The 18,094-nt window shown below is 44.4% G+C and overlaps 1 protein-coding gene and 1 non-coding gene across 13 annotated transcripts in view; one reads left to right on the top strand and one right to left on the bottom strand.

Moving 5' to 3' along the window:
* GLIS3 (GLIS family zinc finger 3) overlaps window positions 1-18,094 on the bottom strand; it is a 578,617-nt gene that overhangs the window by 248,527 nt on the left and 311,996 nt on the right. The window lies entirely within an intron of this gene.
* Window positions 10,677-10,783, top strand: LOC113594299 (U6 spliceosomal RNA). Its single transcript, XR_003414662.1, has one exon. It is a non-coding gene; the product is annotated as a U6 spliceosomal RNA (small nuclear RNA).

Here is an 18,094-nt window from a genome sequence, read left to right on the forward strand (position 1 = left end):
CTGGTCTGGGGGCCCCCCCATTGGCCTCCACCTACAGGAGTGCCAGAGGAAAACCCCAAGAGGGAGAAAGGCTGGCTCCTTCCACATTCCTCTGTCCCCTCCAGCATCTCCCCAGGAACAGTCCCCCATCTTGGCAGTCGCAAGTGATTACACTTTGAAGTGTTTCCAGGGCTCTTGGGACCAGCCTCATGAGCACACTTTCCTCCTCAGAGACCTGGTTCCCAGCTCTTCCCTGAGACCCTTTCCTGAGCTCCTCAGTTCTCATCACTCTTACTTCTTCTCCTTGCCCCCATCTCCAGGGGTGACAGCTGCTTCGTCCTCCTCTGTACCTTTTCATTCCCCTAATACCCAGTTAACAATTCCATAGGATGGATTCTCTCTGTTAAAATGACTGGTGGGATTCCGGTGTCTTTAGTGGACCCTGGCTGATACAGTTTCCCTATCGCTGGGGCTGGTAAATTCAGAAGCATTTCCCTCACATCTAGAATATAGTAAAGGAAATTCCTAAACGGAGAGAAAGTTAAACCAGGTCAGCCATCTTAAAAGTATTTTTGTCAATGAAATCCTTTTCACAACTACAGCCTTGGGCCAAACTCAATATATATAAAAGCACAGGTGCTTTGGCTAAATTGTGAGCCTGCAGCATCCTGCCCCTTACCTGCCTGGCCCCACCCCCTGCCTGCAGCTTCTCCAGAGCCCTGCCCCCACCTTCCCCGCCCCCATCCTTCTGTGAAACTCTTGGGTTCAGTGGAACCCTGTCTGGCAACCACTCATCTATACAACTTGAGTTCTCTTCCAAATCTTATGACTCTATAACTAGGTAATTCTTCTTGCACGGTCCCAGGGCTCTCTGGACATCTGCGTGGCCCCAGGAATAGCTCAAGCAAAACACAAGATCTCAGCCACGCACATAACTGTCCCATCCACAGCCCCATCTTCCGACCACAAAAGGAAACCCAAAGGAATCACTGTGTCACTGCCATCCCTACCGTTAAGAATACGTCAGCGTCCTTCATTACAACTGTCCTTCTTTCAGAGGTTTCTAACATGATTTTAAAAATCTGCTCCAGCTTGAAGTTTGGCATGAGAGTTCTTGGCTCCTCTTTCTTTCAGTGAAGCCACTAAAAGTGTGTTTAGCTACTTCAGAGCTCAGAGAGAGCCTTGACAGTCCTGAGTAAGAGAAATCTCAAGTTGGAAATGCCTCCTTCCCACCCCCCAAATCCATTAAGCTTCCTTTTCTTAAAAAAAAAAAAAAACAAAACAAAACAATGTCCAGGCTATTCGCTGAACATGTAGCTTTTCTTTTTCAATTGTTAAATTGAACCAGGTCTTGGTGATACTCAAACTCTTCAAACATGAAAGAGTTTAATGCAAACAAGGTATTTCACATCAGAGGTGGTTTTCCTGTATCCATCTTCCATGATAGCTAGGTTTTCCACTTATGTCTTTATCTTCTTTGATCCCCCAAAAATGGGGCCATGTTGCTTTTGAAGCAAATCCCAAATATTTTGCATAGGTGATATTCATGATGTGCAGATACTTTTTTCTTTGTGCCTTCTCAACGACTGACAACAAAGGGGGTAAGTGAGAAGTGTCAGAATTATTCCCTCTTCACAGAAGAAAAGATGAAAGTCCAGAGAACTTGACTTGTTTAAAATCCTGGTCAAAGCCTGACTAGGAAGTAGATGGCCTCGATGCCTACCCTGTGCCTGCTCTGAAAGGCAGGCTGCTTTCGCAAACTCCTGAAGCACATGCAAAGCAGGGCGAAGCCAGCGAGAAAGGGAGGCCACCCGATCCAGAACCGTCTACAGACCTGGAGGGCCTTGTTCCACTGATGGGGTTTCTCTCTCCAGGAAAGTTCCTCTGTTCCTCTGCTTTGGGGACACAGTTCAGGTCACAACCGGGAAAATACCTTCATCCCCAAGCCTGACCTCAGTGCCGGGAAGAGCCTGGGCTCTGGAGAAACCCGGAGAAGCCAGGACTGAAATCCTAGCTCGACCACTCTGAGCCAGGGTCAGAAGAGGTTCCTCCTCTGATACACACATAAAACAAAAACAAAAACCAAACAAAAAAAATCCAACCCACTACCTCAAAAGGTTTCTGCGATCATGAAAAAAAAAATCCAACACACAAGAGAAATTCAATAAACCGTAGCTACTGATAAGCAAATATATACATTGCCCCCCAACACACACGCAAAAACAAAAACAAAAACAAAAACAAAACAAAACAAAAAGGAAAGAAGAGAAGAAAAAAAGAGAAAGGTAGGTATTTGACAGATATCTGTTGATAAAAGAGGAGACACTATGAGTACTGTCCTTCCTAAAAGATGAAAAATATGCACAATCATTTAAGACTACAAACAAGGATCCATCTGGAAAATACTGTTGTAAAAGTGTGCAGGAATCTGTCAGCTGGTGAGACCCAGTGACTCTGGGCTCGCTGGGCCACTCTGCAACCTGGCTTTGCGATTCAGCCAGTGACTGCGTGCTATGAGTCCCAAACCCTCCTATCCTTTCTTCCAATTCCAAGATGCCTCACCTGTTAGTTTACCCATTTATTTTTCCAATATTCTTGCATTCTTGAGCATCTCCCAAGCATTGTGTTGGGCACTGGGGATACAGAAGAAAGTAAACCAAGGCTCAGTCTAGGATAAGCTATGAGGCATTCATCTGAGATATACAATTTAAGGGGCCTCGAAAAACAGTAATCAAAGTAAGTAACATTTTGGCGCAATACCTTCAATAATCAACATCAATACAAAAGAGCCCACGATAAACAAAATATCAAAATTTTAGGTAATGACAATATCATGAACAGGTTGTGCTGATCCATACTGGAGCTGGAGCAAAAGGAAAAATCAGGGGGCGCCTGGGTGGCTCAGGCGGTTGAGCATCTGACTTTGGCTCAGGTCATGACCTCATGGTTTGTGAGTTCGAGCCCCACGTCGGGCTCTGTGCTGACAGCTCAGAGCCTGGAGCCTGCTTCAGATTTTGTGTCTCCCTCTCTCTCTGTACCTCCCCCACTCATGCTCTATCTCTCTCTGTCTCTCAAAAATAAATAAACATTTAAAAAAAAAGGAAAAATCAGGAATACCGATTCTGTCCTATTTTAAGACTACAAACAAGGATCCAGCTGGAAAATTTTGATATTTTGTCCAACATGGATTTCTTGGTATTAATATTGATTTCTTCAAATATTACAGTAAAATATTCTTTATTTGGATGAATGGGCTTCTGGCATCCCCTTAGATTTCTGACTCTAATCTTGGCCCTAAATAAGACGCATCTTACAGTCAGCTGAAACCTGACATCCCACTGAGTCACCAACAGAAGCAATCTAAAGGCATCGAGGATGTATTATGGATGTCAAGGCTGAGAAAGATCAAGTGGGGAGGCCCGCGGCACAAGGCTGGTCAGCAGTGACACCCAACGCCAGGCCTTCTGTTGGATCTTCTTTGCCATTCACGGCCCCTGTACACACGCAGGTCCACAAACCAACCAGAGTCCCACAGCCAGGCTCTGTGGAGCATTTTTCCAGCCTTGGCCGGCTGGCTCTCGGTCATGACGCCAGAATCTGCTCCAAGACTGAGTGACCGAGCCCGCCACGGTTCCCGTAGCTGCGCCTAGGTTACACAATGAGCTTCATGTTCAATCCAAGTCCAAACGCTCAAATCCCAACAGCACCAAGGATCGCCACGCTACGCGGGAACATGACTGCCAGACTCAACTGGTATAAACGTGACCTGCTTGATTTCTTCTCAAAATATTCTAAGGCATCCAGTTCCTCTCTCCCAGGCTTCTCCAGGCAGGGCTTTGCCCCTTCTGCCCTAACCACATTCAACTCTTTCTACTCTGTGGCACATTCCTGCTATAAGCAAGTACACCTCTGGGGACAGAGGCTGTCGGCTTCACCGTATCAGACTACATTCCCTGGCCTCCCTTGCACCTGCATTTGGCCATGCGCCTCCTTTGTAGCCGACGAAGTAGGAACAGTAGGGACTGTTTTCAGACCTCCCATATGCAATCCTCTTTTCCTTCGCTCCTCATCTGGCTAAACAGAGAGAGCACTGTAGGCTTCCAGGGTAAAGGAGCCAAGGCGGGTAGAGCATGGGTCCCTGGATGAGTGTACGAAAAGCGCCCAACTAGATGGAAATAAACTCTCATTGGAAACTCAAAAGTGAGCCCGTTGAGATTTGGGGGTCTCTCATAGCAACTAGCTCATCCTAACATACTTCCCCAACTAGACTGCAAACTTTTCACTGGCTGGCTCTGTATCTGACGCACCTCTGTATTCTCAACAGTGAGCACACCCAGTAGGTGTGCAATACAATCCTGTGGCAATTAGCCACCTGTATTTCCTTCTTGAAGCTATTGTAAAAAAAGTGCCTCCGTCACCATTACCGGCAGAATGACTAACGACGAATTGCTCTCTGTCTCTTTATACTGAAAATGAAGGCACAATATTCCTAGGAACCCCTGTTAATTATGATCACTAAATAGAATGGTGCATGCTTCTTAAATGCCCCTTCATAATCAGCTAATAATCTAAATATAAACAAACATACAATGGCAGAGGATGGAGTCAGACTGGGAGCCCCAGACACGTACTTGAGTTTTCCTCTGGAAAGATCTTTAATGCACTATAGTGTCTTAGGATATGTTTCTGCTCTGTGCATATCACAGCTGACATCTTGTCAAAACCAAGGGAAATAATTGCATCCCCGGGTAAGAGTATCATGCAGGCAGCAATTTAAATGTGGCACGGCTTATCAGCACCGATTTACTAACATCTTACTGTATATAACCACGCGTGGTAGGAGAAAACTTATACATCCTTACCAAGATTTAGGCATGAAAACAAAATCTGTTATGCCTCCAATTCAAAAGAAGAAAGAACAAAGGAAAAGGGCATGAAATAAGCTGTGTGTCTTCCTCTTAGGAACAAACTTTTAAAGAAATCTAAATCCTGGTCTGCTCACCTTCGTTTGAGTTGGGTGGACAAGACATAAGCCAGTCTGCTCAGGTCTTGAGGGAGAAGAAAAACAACCCATCTTATGAGCTTATTAAGCCAAACACCTCAGCAAGCCGCAGGCATGCTACTCATTTATTACACAAAACCGAAATCTTCTGACAGTCCATAATTATGTGCTGAGAACTCTAATGAATAACTCTGCATCAGAAGGATTCACCAAACTTTGATCAGTGTCCCGAGAGACAGCGGGTCAAGATGAACCTTGAAATCTGATTTACATCACCCGTCCCCATCTAGCATTCTAAAACCACTGGGTTTTTTTTTTTGTTGTTGTTGTTGTTGTTGTTGTTGTTGTTGTTGTTGTTGTTTAGCTCTCCATTCTTCACCTGGGTATATTTTGAAAACATAATTTTGTCAAACATCCTAGAGCAATTATAAAAAAACGTTAGTAGTCGCCTATGAAACAGACTTAAGGCAGAGTTTATATAACTTCCCATATGTAATTCTCCATACCTTTTTGATCCTAGGGCCACGATCATAAAAAAGTCACATTTTAGGGCTCAATGCTATATTAGATTAGAGGGGTAACTAGCTATAATTTTGTATCCGATCCTCTGCAAGTGACCAAGGTTTTGGTTTGAAGTAGTGATGTGTTTCAAATGAGCAGTCCACACACCCTTTTCTCTATTCCCTTTGGTTTTAAGACATATGAAGCAGGAAACAGAAATCTGATTTAACTGAAGCTAAATAATCCAGAAAAGGAAAAAAAGCACATGCTGAGGGTTTTCATCAACAATTTGGTGCAGATGACAGGGGTGTATGTGTGGTGGTGGGGGGCGGTGCATGCTAAATGAAAACACAACTGCCTTATGGACTTTCTTAGTAGGGCTAGAGAAGGAATGGTAAAACACACACACACACACACACACACACACACACACACACACAGGCCACCACCCCTAATTGCTGCATTTAAGGCAGACATCACTAATCAATACCACACTCTTTCCAACTGAGCCTATCAGTCTATCATCCCTACCCTCAGCCCTCTCGGTACCTGCTACCAGACCTGTGGAACTGAAATACTAAGTGAAATCCAGTTTCCAGCTCTGAATCTGTCCAATTACTAATCGATGTCTGAAATGGAGAAGACATTAGGGTTGCTCAGAGCCCCCTCCATTTACAGGTAAAGAAAATGAGCAATGGAGATGTTAATTGACTTTTCAAAGGGCACACAGCCAAGCCACAGGGATTTTTTCCAGTGAAATCTCTAGACTGCTAACATCTTCTTTCTTGGGATGATTTATATCATTGAAGACACGTACAAGTTTTCAGAGTAAAGGGATTTGAGGGAAAAAAAATGCAGTGTGTTTTAGAAACCTAGCCAAACAAACAAAACTCCACTGCACAAAGTATAAGGAGAGCTATAAAATCACTCTCAGCCTTGAAATTGATGCAAGATGATTAGTAAAGCTTACTGGAGACCCTTGTCTCAGATATCCTTTGCCTACATCGACAATTTCTGGTCTCACCTGCTACTTCGTGCCGGAATACAGGAGAATGCACATAGAAATTACCTCTAGAGAAAGAGAGCGCCTCTGTTTGACCACTCTGGGTTCACAGCCATTTGCACCATGGTCACATCTGATCTCCCACCTCTCTCCGCGGGGTCAAAGTCACTCGGGGCCCAGTTACCACTCAAAGTCCAAGGTCAGGTTTTTAAGAACAAAACAAAACTTTTCCAGGCCCAGTTTAATAAAGGTTACTCTGTGTTTGGGGCTTAGTAGCCTTGAAAACTCAGCAAGGAGTCCCTCTGGGAAGAGAGACAACTCTGAACCCCTCAAAACCTGTGATCTAACATCCCTGTCATCTCTCTCTCTCTCTCTCTCTCTCTCTCTCTCTCTCTCTCACACACACACACACACACACACACACACACACACACACACGACCCACCATCTTGGGCTCTCTAAATGTGAAGAACCCCTCGCGAGAAAGGTATGCGCACGGAGAGGGAAAGACAGTGGCCGAATGCTAATGCTGCGAAAGCCAAAAGCCTCCAGCAGGTTCTCCGCGGTGGAGGAGACACAGCCACGGGGAAGGACTTCCCACAAGGAGCCGGGGAGGAAGCAGCTGGGGAGGGGGTGGAGGTGGGTGACAGAGACGTGGAGCCAGAAACGGAGCTGTGAGGAAGAAGGGGAAAAAAGGCTGAGCAGCCGAAAGCCGGTGGTTAAAATAACTCGTGCTAACAGAGTGTTCTTTGTTACCATACACTGCTCCTTGTTATCACACATTACAGAAAGTTACGAACAACAGAAGCGCGCCACTCACTCCAACTGCTCCTGCAGCCCGGGGCTCTGGTGACCCAAGGGACCCCCTGGCTTCCCCCCGGGGGGAGGCGGCTGCTGTGTCCAGAAGGCCCTGTGGGGACCGCGGCCGCCAGCCGCCCGGCTCCCCGCACCGGCCGGAACCTTCTCCGTGGCCCGGCCTCGTCTCTTCCCCGCGGCGCGGTCCATGCGGGTCAGGACGGCGCGGACACGGCCGGTCCCGTGGGGGACGACAGGTGACTCGGTGAGCTTTACGGGCAAAGGGAGGCACAACTTTCCCGGGGGAATCAAAAAGCCCAGAGAAAATGATCTCATGTGGGTTTAGGCACAGAATTAGACGCTCTGCAGCCAACGGAGCAAACAAAACGGCTCGCCTGTGAAGGCAGCGGGCAGGCACGGCCCGGGTTCGGGGCCAGGCACGGATGCCCCGGGGTGGGGGGCTCTGAAGAACCTTCTCCCTCTCCCCGCCTCCATCACCGGCTTCCTCGACTGAGGAGACGGCAGGGGCAGGAGAGCCCCCCCTCCCCGGCCCATCCGCTGCCCAGGCTGCCCGCGTCAAGGCCAATGGAGCCAGGCGCTTCACCCCTGCCCCCACCCCTCCACACACACCCCCACCCCCGCTCCCTGCAAGGCCTCCCACTCGGACCTTTCATTCCCCGCCACACTGGTCATGTGTGCCCCTACAAGTCATTGCGTCCTTCGGGCGCCTGGGGGGCTCAGCCGGTTAAGCATCCACCTGTCGGTTTCTGCTCAAGTCATGATCTCACAGTTCATGAGTTCGAGCCCTGCGTCAGGCTCTGAGCCGACAGTGCGGAGCCTGCCTGGGATTCTCTCTCTCTGCCCTCTCTCTCTGCCCCTTCCCCACTTGCACTCTGTCTCTAAATAAATAAACAAACTTAAAACAATGTTATGGATGTCAGCTCGGCCGCTCTCTCTGCGTCTCCACTCGACTTCTCGCAGCAGTGGTCAGATGCTAAGAGGCACTTTCTCCCTGCTCAGACTCCCGCCGCGGCCCTATTCTAGACCGTGTCCCATCCGCCTGTATGATCGATCACTTTTCCTCTATCGTTGATGGCTTTTTATACGTCCACTGCTCAAGTCTTGATGTGTTCTCATGGTTGCCTTTTCTTCTCGTCTCTTACTTCTGCACCAGGAGAGTGTGGTTTCTCACTAGACGGCAGGCTCCTTCGGCACAAAGACTGTGTCTAGCTCACTCGTCTCTGACTTCCTCTTAGCAGGTGCACGAATCCTGAAACAGGAGCGTGCCTGATCCCTTCCTGTCATCATCAGAGCATGTCATGTGTCCCTCTGTGGGATCTCTCAGGTGCGTTTCCTCGTCATTCCCACTGCCACCTTCTCATTTCATCCTGTCCAGGTGACAGCCAGGGTTATAACCTAACTGATCCCCACACCTGTACATCCTCCCCTGTCGTGCACACATCAAGAAGTGGAACATCCTTCTGAAGACAGATACGCCTCACCTCCCTCCCAACTCCTTCAACCTCTTCCCTTCACCCTTACACGGGATAATTGATGTCCAAATTTTGCAGGATGAGAAAGTTGATGTTCTTGATAATTTAGCCTCAACCTCCCGATGTTATCTGCCACTGCACATATCCTACACCCTACCCCTACTGATACCCTCAACGCAGATTTCCAGCCTTCTCTTTCTTTGAGCATATGGTTCTTCGGGCCAAAGATTTACTTACCTACCCCCCAGTCCCCACATCCCCGAGTTTCATGGTCTCTGTGAAGCGGCCCCAGCCCCACCGAGAGTGGGGAGTCATTCATCCCGTCCCTGGGTTATCAGAACACCTAGCCCATATCTCCATTATACCACAGAACATGTTATAGACTAAGTTATATCTTCACGTGTACCAGACTGTGAACTCTCACAGATCAGAATCCTAGTCTTGGTGTTCCCAGTACTTAACACAGCACCTGGCACATTCGACAATGTTTAATACACTGGGTTGAAGTCAATGAAATTTCGAAAGAATCTATCAGCAACACATCTTCAGCAATTAATCACACACAGGAAACTGTGAAAAGTGGGTGTCTCTAGAGAGAAAAAAAATGACGGAACGTGTTAAGAGACGGACTTACTTTCCACTGCATATCCTTTTAATGAGTTTTGGACTTTTTACCACATGTGTACTATTTTCCAACACACTCAGAGGAGGTGTTACAGTATGTGCCCAGCACTGTGCACAAGGAGGCTTTCAGGCACCGTGGAACAACTCTACTAACCAAAGAAATTCATGAACGTGGGGTAACTTCTGTGTAGATTTTCTATTTGCCCACCCATGCCCACAGAGCCGTGATGTTGTTCAGTTGCTGAGTTCTGTGCTGCCTGATAACAGAATGATTTATGGACACGTCCTCTCTCCTGGATCATGAGCCCCTGGAAGGCAGAGACCCTCCACTCCTCCCCTCCATGGCCTCTACCAGCTCCTAGTGTAATGCTCTGCACACGCTTGGCCATCAACTTGCAACTGTTGAGTTGAAAGCACAGCAAAGTTTGGGGTACCTGGGTAGCTCGGGGCACATGGGGCACCTGGGGTTCGTTGAGCATTCGACTTTGGCTCAGGTCATGATCTCACAGCTTGTGAGTTCGAGCCCCACGTTGGGCTCTGTGCTGACAGCTCAGAGCCTAGAGCCTGCTTCAGATTCTCTGTCTCCCTCTCTCTCTGCCCCTCCTCCATTCGTGGGCTGTCTCTCTCTCTCTCTCTCTCTCTCAAAAAAAAAAAATAAGCATTAAAAAATTTTAAAAGAAAATACGGCATAGTTGCAAATTTGAAAGAAAAGCAATAATGATATTAGTTTGCAGCTAATAATCCGTGTTAAGCCACAGCAAGGAAAAAAAACGCTAAAATACTGCTAATAGGTAACAGCAATAAATATTGGGTTTACTATGGTCACACTGAATACAGAGCTAGAATAGCTACAGAAACGTATCGTATTTTGTCATTCCTTATTTAGGTCATGGATTGATATATATTATTCCTTCTCCACTTATGCTAGCAAAACAAGTATTATCCTTTTATGTGAGAGCCTTGAATACACACACAGCTACAACCGTCCAGAACCACTGCTCGGGAGATGAGAAAAAGTTCTGAGACGAAAGAGGGAAAAAGGAAAAGGGGCTCCGAGATGATATCCTTATAAACAAAATAGGACAACACTCAGCAATTTCCAGATAGATCGAAACCTAACTCCCCTGGGGAAAATAGTCCAACTAAATCCTTTAGTGCCTGGGAAGCAGCCTGAAAGCCGCCTGCCGTGAAAAAGAACAAAACACACAGGATGTACACTCCATCCTCACAAAGCCGAAGGGACAGTCATATCGACAATCACATTAGAAGTCAGAAAGCAGTGCTCGCTTCGACAGCACATCCACTAACACTGGAACGATACGCAGAAGATCAGCATGGCTCCTGCACGAGGGTGACACGGAAAAGTTAGAAAACAATAGGACATTTAAGGGAAAAAAATACAACAACACAGGATTCATCTAAGTGAGATGCATGTGTACCGAACGCCAAACACAGAAATACGCGGTATCCGCGTGCCTACGTGAGACAACAGATTACCAGCGCCCCAGTCCGTCACGCAGCCCAAGCCTCACCATTTCCTCCCCTTTCTTCCTCCCTCTCCCCCACCCCACGTAATCGTTCTCTCTGGCCCCTGAACACACCCAGAGATTGATCCAGCTCTGCCTATCCCTTTTTACCACTGTCCATCCTGTATCGTGGTCAGTGACAGCTATATAATCAACCCAATGAACCTCAGGTCACTTGCACAAAGACTCCGCAACCCATTTGCTCTCTAGTCAACTCTACTAGTTGATGCCGCACAAAACACAGCCGACTAGCTAGACCACGTCTGAGCACAGCCTTGTGGATCTGGCTTTGTCCTCTCTCCCCATGCGCCCTAGGAGCATTCTACCTCTCAAAGGGAGAAAGACAAATGAATATGGGAAAGAGAAGATAATAAAAGAGAGGTTAGTGGCATACAGATAACTCCTTCTCAGGTCACTTAGAACAATGACTTTATTGACCTGTCTTCTTTGGGAAGCGAGTATTAGATTTTATTTACTTCTGTAGTCCCGCAGCTTAGCCCAATCAATCATATAAAACATATGCTAAATAAATTGTTGGTGACTCGGTTAGTTAAATAAAGGGAAGAGAAAGTAAGAAAAGGAAATGTTCTCAATTAGTACTCACTGAAGTGAGAAACAAGTAAGGTCAACAGAAGAGAAGCGTAATTCTCCCTTACTTTTCCTGACCTAAGTGTGTCCTGAAGTGATTCAATATGGCGTCTGTCTCTTATACCAAATTTTAAAGGATATTAAAAGTTCATAGGACACATGGCAAAGGAAACAAACAACAAAACAAAAAGACAACCTACTGAGTGGGAAAGATATTTGCAAATGATATATCTGATATGGAATTCATATCAAAAACTATAAAGAAATTACACAACTCAATTACCAAAAAAACCCCCAAAAATCCAATTAAAAAATAGGCAAAAGACAAGAACAGACATTACCCCAAAGAAGACATCCAGATGGCCAACAGATACATGAAAACATGCTCAACATCACTCATCATCAGGGAAATTCAAGGCCATGATGAGATACCACCTCACACCAGTCAGAATAGCTAAAATTAAACACACACACACACACACACACACACACACACACACACAAGAAACAAGAACTGTTGGTGAAGATGTGCAGAGAAAGGAACCCTTGCACACTGTTGATGGGAATGAAACTGGTGAACAGTGTGAGGGTTCTTCCAAAAAATTAAAAATAGAACTACCATATGATCCATAATTATACTACTAGTTATTTGCCAAAAGAATATGAAAACACTAATTTGAGAAGATCTATGGTCCTCTGTGTTTATTGAAGCATTATTTACAATAGCCAAGATGTGGAAGCAACCCAGGTGTCCATCAATGGACTTACTTCTAAGTGAAGTAAGCCAGTCAGAGAGGAACAAATACCATATGATTTCACTTATACATGGAATTTAAGAAACAAAGCAAATGAACAAAGAAAAATAGAGACGAACAAAAAATAGACTCTTAAATATAGAGAACAAACTGGTGGTTACCAGAGGGGAGGTGGGTGGGGGGATGGGTGAAACAATTTTAGATCGAATTCACCACAGTAAATATTTACTGAGTACCAACTATATATAGGGTTTGTTTCCAAAGCAGGGAGAAAAGAGATAAATAAGGCTTCTTCTTTCCCTCAAGGATCTCACAATCTAGTATCATGTTCCTTGAAAACTGCAGTGCCTTTTACTACGATGTAAAAAAAAAAAAAAAAATCCCAATGAAATTTCACAACATTTATAAACTCATACACCTTTAAGGCCATAGCCAAAAGAGACATACAGTATTCCATTTCAAAAAGCCCAAATACTTTATAGCCAAATCCTACAGAGCCTGCCAATTCAAAGGGCCTCACCATGAAAGACCCATCTTCATTCCTAAGAAAATGAAATAGACCAGTCTTCAGAAGGAGTTTACTAATGACTTAACTCTGACAAAAACATCCATATCCATACGTCCATGTTAAGAGGAAAAAAAAAAAATCTGATGTTAAGGCTATCCCCCACAACTTCCTTTAAACAAAATGTAAGTGTTTGCTACTTTTATTTTTATGGGCTGCTCCCACAGATTTTGATCTGGGCTAGTTTTTCATGTTTCTTAACCCAAGTATTCACGTCTGTCACACTGCAGTGTGGCTGCTGAAGCTCAAGTTATTGGGGATGCATCACTCCATTATACCATGGGGACAGATGCCACCTATGAAACAGCTCAGCATCATAAATATATCTCGAAAATTAAAAGTAAAGATGTCTGAAAAGTCTAATCTTGTAGAGAGAATAATATTTTTCCCTTCATATGTTTTGAGAGACAACAAATTACATGCATATGTGTATGTGTTTTTACGTTAAAGATAATACACAACTACATGCTTACATATATAGCTTTAAGAATTCAAACAATATATGACTAAAGGGGAAAGGAAAACAGATTACTATTTCAAAATTATTGGGGAATTACTGAGGAAGAATACTGCCGAAACATAAAAATATTAAAAACGTAAAACATTAAACTCTCATGTGTCTTCACTAATAAGGTAGTGAAGAGGGAAAAATCCACACTTCCCTGTGACCACAAAGAAGAGTATTTCTTCTTAGTCAGACAAAATGGCACCTCCCCTTATGTGTCATGTCCTTGGCATGAGGGGTGTGACGTCCAAGGACGCTGCTCTTTGTCTGGTCTCGTGTGCCCTGCGTCAGTGAGCGTGGCCCTGTCTGGGCTCCGGGGGACTTCAGGATTCGTACTTCCCCTTCCCACCCCACCTGGGCCACGGCCCTTCTTCCAGAAACACGCATCAGGTGGAGCTGCCGTGCAGACCATCTGTGCCACTGCCACCCTTCTGCAGAGGCCCAGGGCCCTCGCCCTCTTCTGGAAAACACTGCACTTCTCCTAATTGCTGGTTTCCTGCCTAAACCCCCACCAGATCCAACACTGTGATCCAGGCTTAATCAATATTTGGTAGGAGTTTAAGAAAACCCTTTAAATCCATTCATGTTGAGGATTATTAAACTGACCCACACTCAACAAAAACAAAACAAAACAAAATAGGACTTTATTACAGTTGCTGTGCTGTGTCCCAGGAGAACTTGTATTTTAACCTTCTTTGGGACTTTAAAAAAAAAAAAAATTAGAGAGTCAGGTGAGAGAGACCTAAGAGCAGAAGGCACAAAGAAACCTTCCAAGTTCACTGAACGCACAAGTCTGTCCTGCCTGACGCACTCTGGCTGCCTGGTCCAGGACACAGAAATCAGGCTGGAGGCATTCAGGATGGTTTTCAGGCCAAGGACACTGGAATCAGGCAAGTTTACACTCAAACTGTGGCTCAGTCCCATGACAGCTGCCACAGTAGCAGTGTTTCTCGGCTTCTGCATCTGTAGGGACTGTAATACTGCCTCCCTCACAAGGCACAGGGAGCAGTAGGCAATGACACCTGGCATACACTGTGCCCTCTCGCCGCTCAGCTGGGGTTATTACTGTCACTGACATTGCCGGGACCACCAATGTCACCACTGCCAGCCTGTTAGAGTCAATATATTATACTTTCTGGGAAGACAAGTTTCATGCACAGCAGTTATAACCACAAGCTCTGAAGTCTGAGTTCTTTGAACAGTTTATTTAAGATCTCTGGGTCTTAGCTTCCATGCGTGAAAAGGGGATGATGGCATCTATGGAGTTATCTGAGTGTAGGTAATATGTGTGAAGTGTTTGCAAGAGTTGTACATAGTAAGCATTTTTTCCACTTACCCTTAGAGTGTCTGAAATTTTTTTTAAGAAACGATTTATGATAATAAGCATACAGATAACTTATTGTAAGGTAGGCATTTTGATAAGCTACATGCATCCACACCCATATAGGTACACATGTGTACTGTATGTGTATTTAATTAGCCTCATTTACAGATGAGAAAACTGAGGCACAGAGTATGGAAGCAACATAGCTGAGTGGCAGAGTCATGATTTAAACCCAGGCAGTCTGGCTCTGGGCCCCATGTACTTGATCACTATGCTGTGCTGCCTTAAAAAATGTTGAAACAATGAATGAATGTTCCTGCTGGAAAAATACTGAAAAGAGTCAATGACCTTGACCCGCCTGTTTTCAATGAGCAGGGACAGTTCTTGCAAAGTGCGCACAAAGGGAGGACAAAGGCATGTGGAGGGCAGAGGAGGGCAGACTCAGCGTTCCCTCTGCAGGGCTGACAGGGGTTTTCCAGCCAAAGTCGGAACACAAGAGTGGCCTCAAGATTCAAAAAGGAACCCAGGGTTTTGGCCCCAAATCCAAAGTCACTTAGTTTACGGCAAGTTTTAAACTGACAAGGAACAAATGCTTATTATAGGCTTGGCCTTCCGTGGTAACATGAGGGATGTAAATAATCAGAAGACTCAATTTGGGTCTCTGAGGAAGCTTACTCAAGGCCAAGGTATCTTCAACTTCCCTCCTCACCCAGTGGTGAGGCCAATCTGTCCATCTACAACTTCTCCAGACTTCGGAGGGTGCACGGGACTTGGTAGCCTAAACAGCCTCCAGTTGACCTTTAGGCTATTTGAGGTCAAAGACATATTCCACTACTGGACAAGGTGACCAGAAGACCTTGTCAATTCATCAGTATCCCTAAGGCTTCATCTCATAAAATCCTACTCCAAAAACCTAGGAATTTTAGGTCAACTGTGTATTGAATCAGTGTTGTGCTATTGACTAATTCTTGGGAGTGATTCCTTGCTTTTCTCAGCCTGTTTGAATTCAACTTCCTGTCAGTGTCTCAACTTCTGGTCCCTCTAGATCTCCTTTTCAATGGATGTCTCCCAATACGAGACTTTAAGCAACCCAAAATCTCAACCCAAAACACCAAAAGTGGACATAAAGAGATGGGGAATAAACGTGGTTGGGAGGGCAGAGGGGCTGAGGAACAAGGGAGAAAATCAAAATGGGTCACTGAATTCTTGAAAGGATGAACATTTTTCAGCTACCAGATTAACAAATACTGTGTTCATAAGGTGTGGGAGCAACGGGCACTCCCATGTACCGCTAGTGAGAGTGCCCGTCTGTACAACCGCCTGTGGAGGTGAAATCTGCCAACATTTGCCCGATTTGAAATGCACACACCCTTCAGACAAGCCATTCCCTGGACACAAATCTTACAACTGGGTGCCACCTCATGCTACCTGAAAAAGACATCCAAATAGCGAGTACTTCTAAATTTCAGGCGAGATTAATGAAAGGGTTTCCTGATAACCAAAGGACAAACAAATTATACGCAGCGTAAGCTTATATGAACTCACAAGCTATGTTACAACAAACATGAAGTCCACGTAGACAGAGCTCGTATTTGCTGGTCCCTTTGGTGACTGTTTGTTTAGGTGCTGCCACATTTTACAGAATTCAAGAGCTTACTGGATCACAGGCCAGGTCATACCACAAGAGGAAAGGTCTGCATTTGAGAAAGGGGGACACAGGAGTTCTAATCTCTCTTCTGCCAACAAACTATCCTCTTGAAGAAGACACTTCACTCCTCTGATTTCTTTTGTCCATGAATGGCAAATGTGAACTAGCTATAAATTTGCTTCACTTTTAATGATCCATTTATACTGCAACTAAACTGAGCTGAACCTCAATCCAGCCACACAAAAGAAACAAGGAAAGAACATTTAAGAAACGGGTTCCAAATAACTGATGGGTGTCGTAGCTGTTGGTTACAGTTGACCTTGAACAATGCAGGGCCTAGAGGTGACATCCCCAATCGGTTGAAAATCCATGTATAGTTTTTGATCCCACCGAAACTTTACCAATAGTCTACTATGGATTGTAAGTCTTACTGGCGATATAAGTAGTCAATAACATATAATTTACAATAACTTTATAAATTATATGTGTTATAAACTATCTTCTTACAATAAAGTGAGCTAGAGAAAAGGAAATGGTGTTAAGAAAATCATAAGAGAAACTACATGTACAGTCCTGTACTATAAAAAATCTGCACATAAGTGGAACCATACAGTTCACACCCGTGTTGGTCAAGGGTCAAGTGGACTTCTCTAAACCCCGCCAACAACTTCATAAGGTAAGTATTATTATCTTCCTTTTTACAGTTTAAGAAACTGAAACTTGGAGGAGTTAGTGATTTTCTGGATTCCAGAGCCACCAAGAGAAAGGGCAAGGAATTAGACCGAACTGGATTTTACCCCAAACCTGGGTTCTTTGCTCTTTGCTGTATTTCCTCTATACCTGGTAACCCAAACTTAAAGAAAAATGTTGCCGTCACTGATTTTGTAAAACCAGGGAATTCATGTGAATGCAAACCAAAGAGAGAAATACATTTTTATGGGAAAATAAAGAAAAAGAATGAAGATAAGTTTGTTCACCAAAGGACTAAATAGATAAAAATAAAAACTTCTCTGAATCACCATAAATGACTTAAAATCTACGTTTCTACCTAGTGCTAAAATAACCAGATGACCTGTTAATTGACTCTATTTAGACTAAAGTAAATATGGGTGGTTTTCTTTTCTCTCTTTTTTTTTTTTTTTTTTTTTTGTTGTTGCCCATCGGTTGTGTTACAAAGACATAGACTGAATCACTCCTACACCTAGTCCAGGAATAGTTCCAAGTAAAAGGTCATTTGTATTGTTAACTCATACCAAAAAAAAAAAAAAAAAAGTAACACACATTCATCCTATGAATAACTCCAGAACTCTAAGTTCTCAATGGTCCCTTCTTTAACTTGGTCACCATTTATAATTTTTAAAAAGCAGGGTTAGGGGTAAGGGGGTGCAGCCCTTATTTAATGTAGTCAAATCCATCTAGCGGCCGAAGGACTAAACTAAAAATTAAAGATGAACATAAAACCTGGAATCATAACACTCCTGGAAGAAAACTCAGGCAACAAGCTCCCTGACATAGGTCTTGGAGGTGAGTTTTTTCTCAATCTGACATCAAAAGTGAAAGCAATAAAGCCAAAAATAAACAAGTGGGACTACATCAAACCAAAAAACAAAATAAAACAAAACAAAACAACAACATCAACAACAAAGACCTTCTGCACAGCAAAGGAAACCATCAACAAAGTAAAAAAGCGATTTACTGAATGGAAGAAAATACTTGCAAATGATGTATCCAATACGGAATTAATATCCAAAATATATGAAGAATGCATACTACTCAACCCCCCAAA

This window comes from Acinonyx jubatus, chromosome D4 (genome assembly GCF_027475565.1).
Source record: "Acinonyx jubatus isolate Ajub_Pintada_27869175 chromosome D4, VMU_Ajub_asm_v1.0, whole genome shotgun sequence".
Lineage (NCBI taxonomy): Eukaryota > Metazoa > Chordata > Mammalia > Carnivora > Felidae > Acinonyx > Acinonyx jubatus.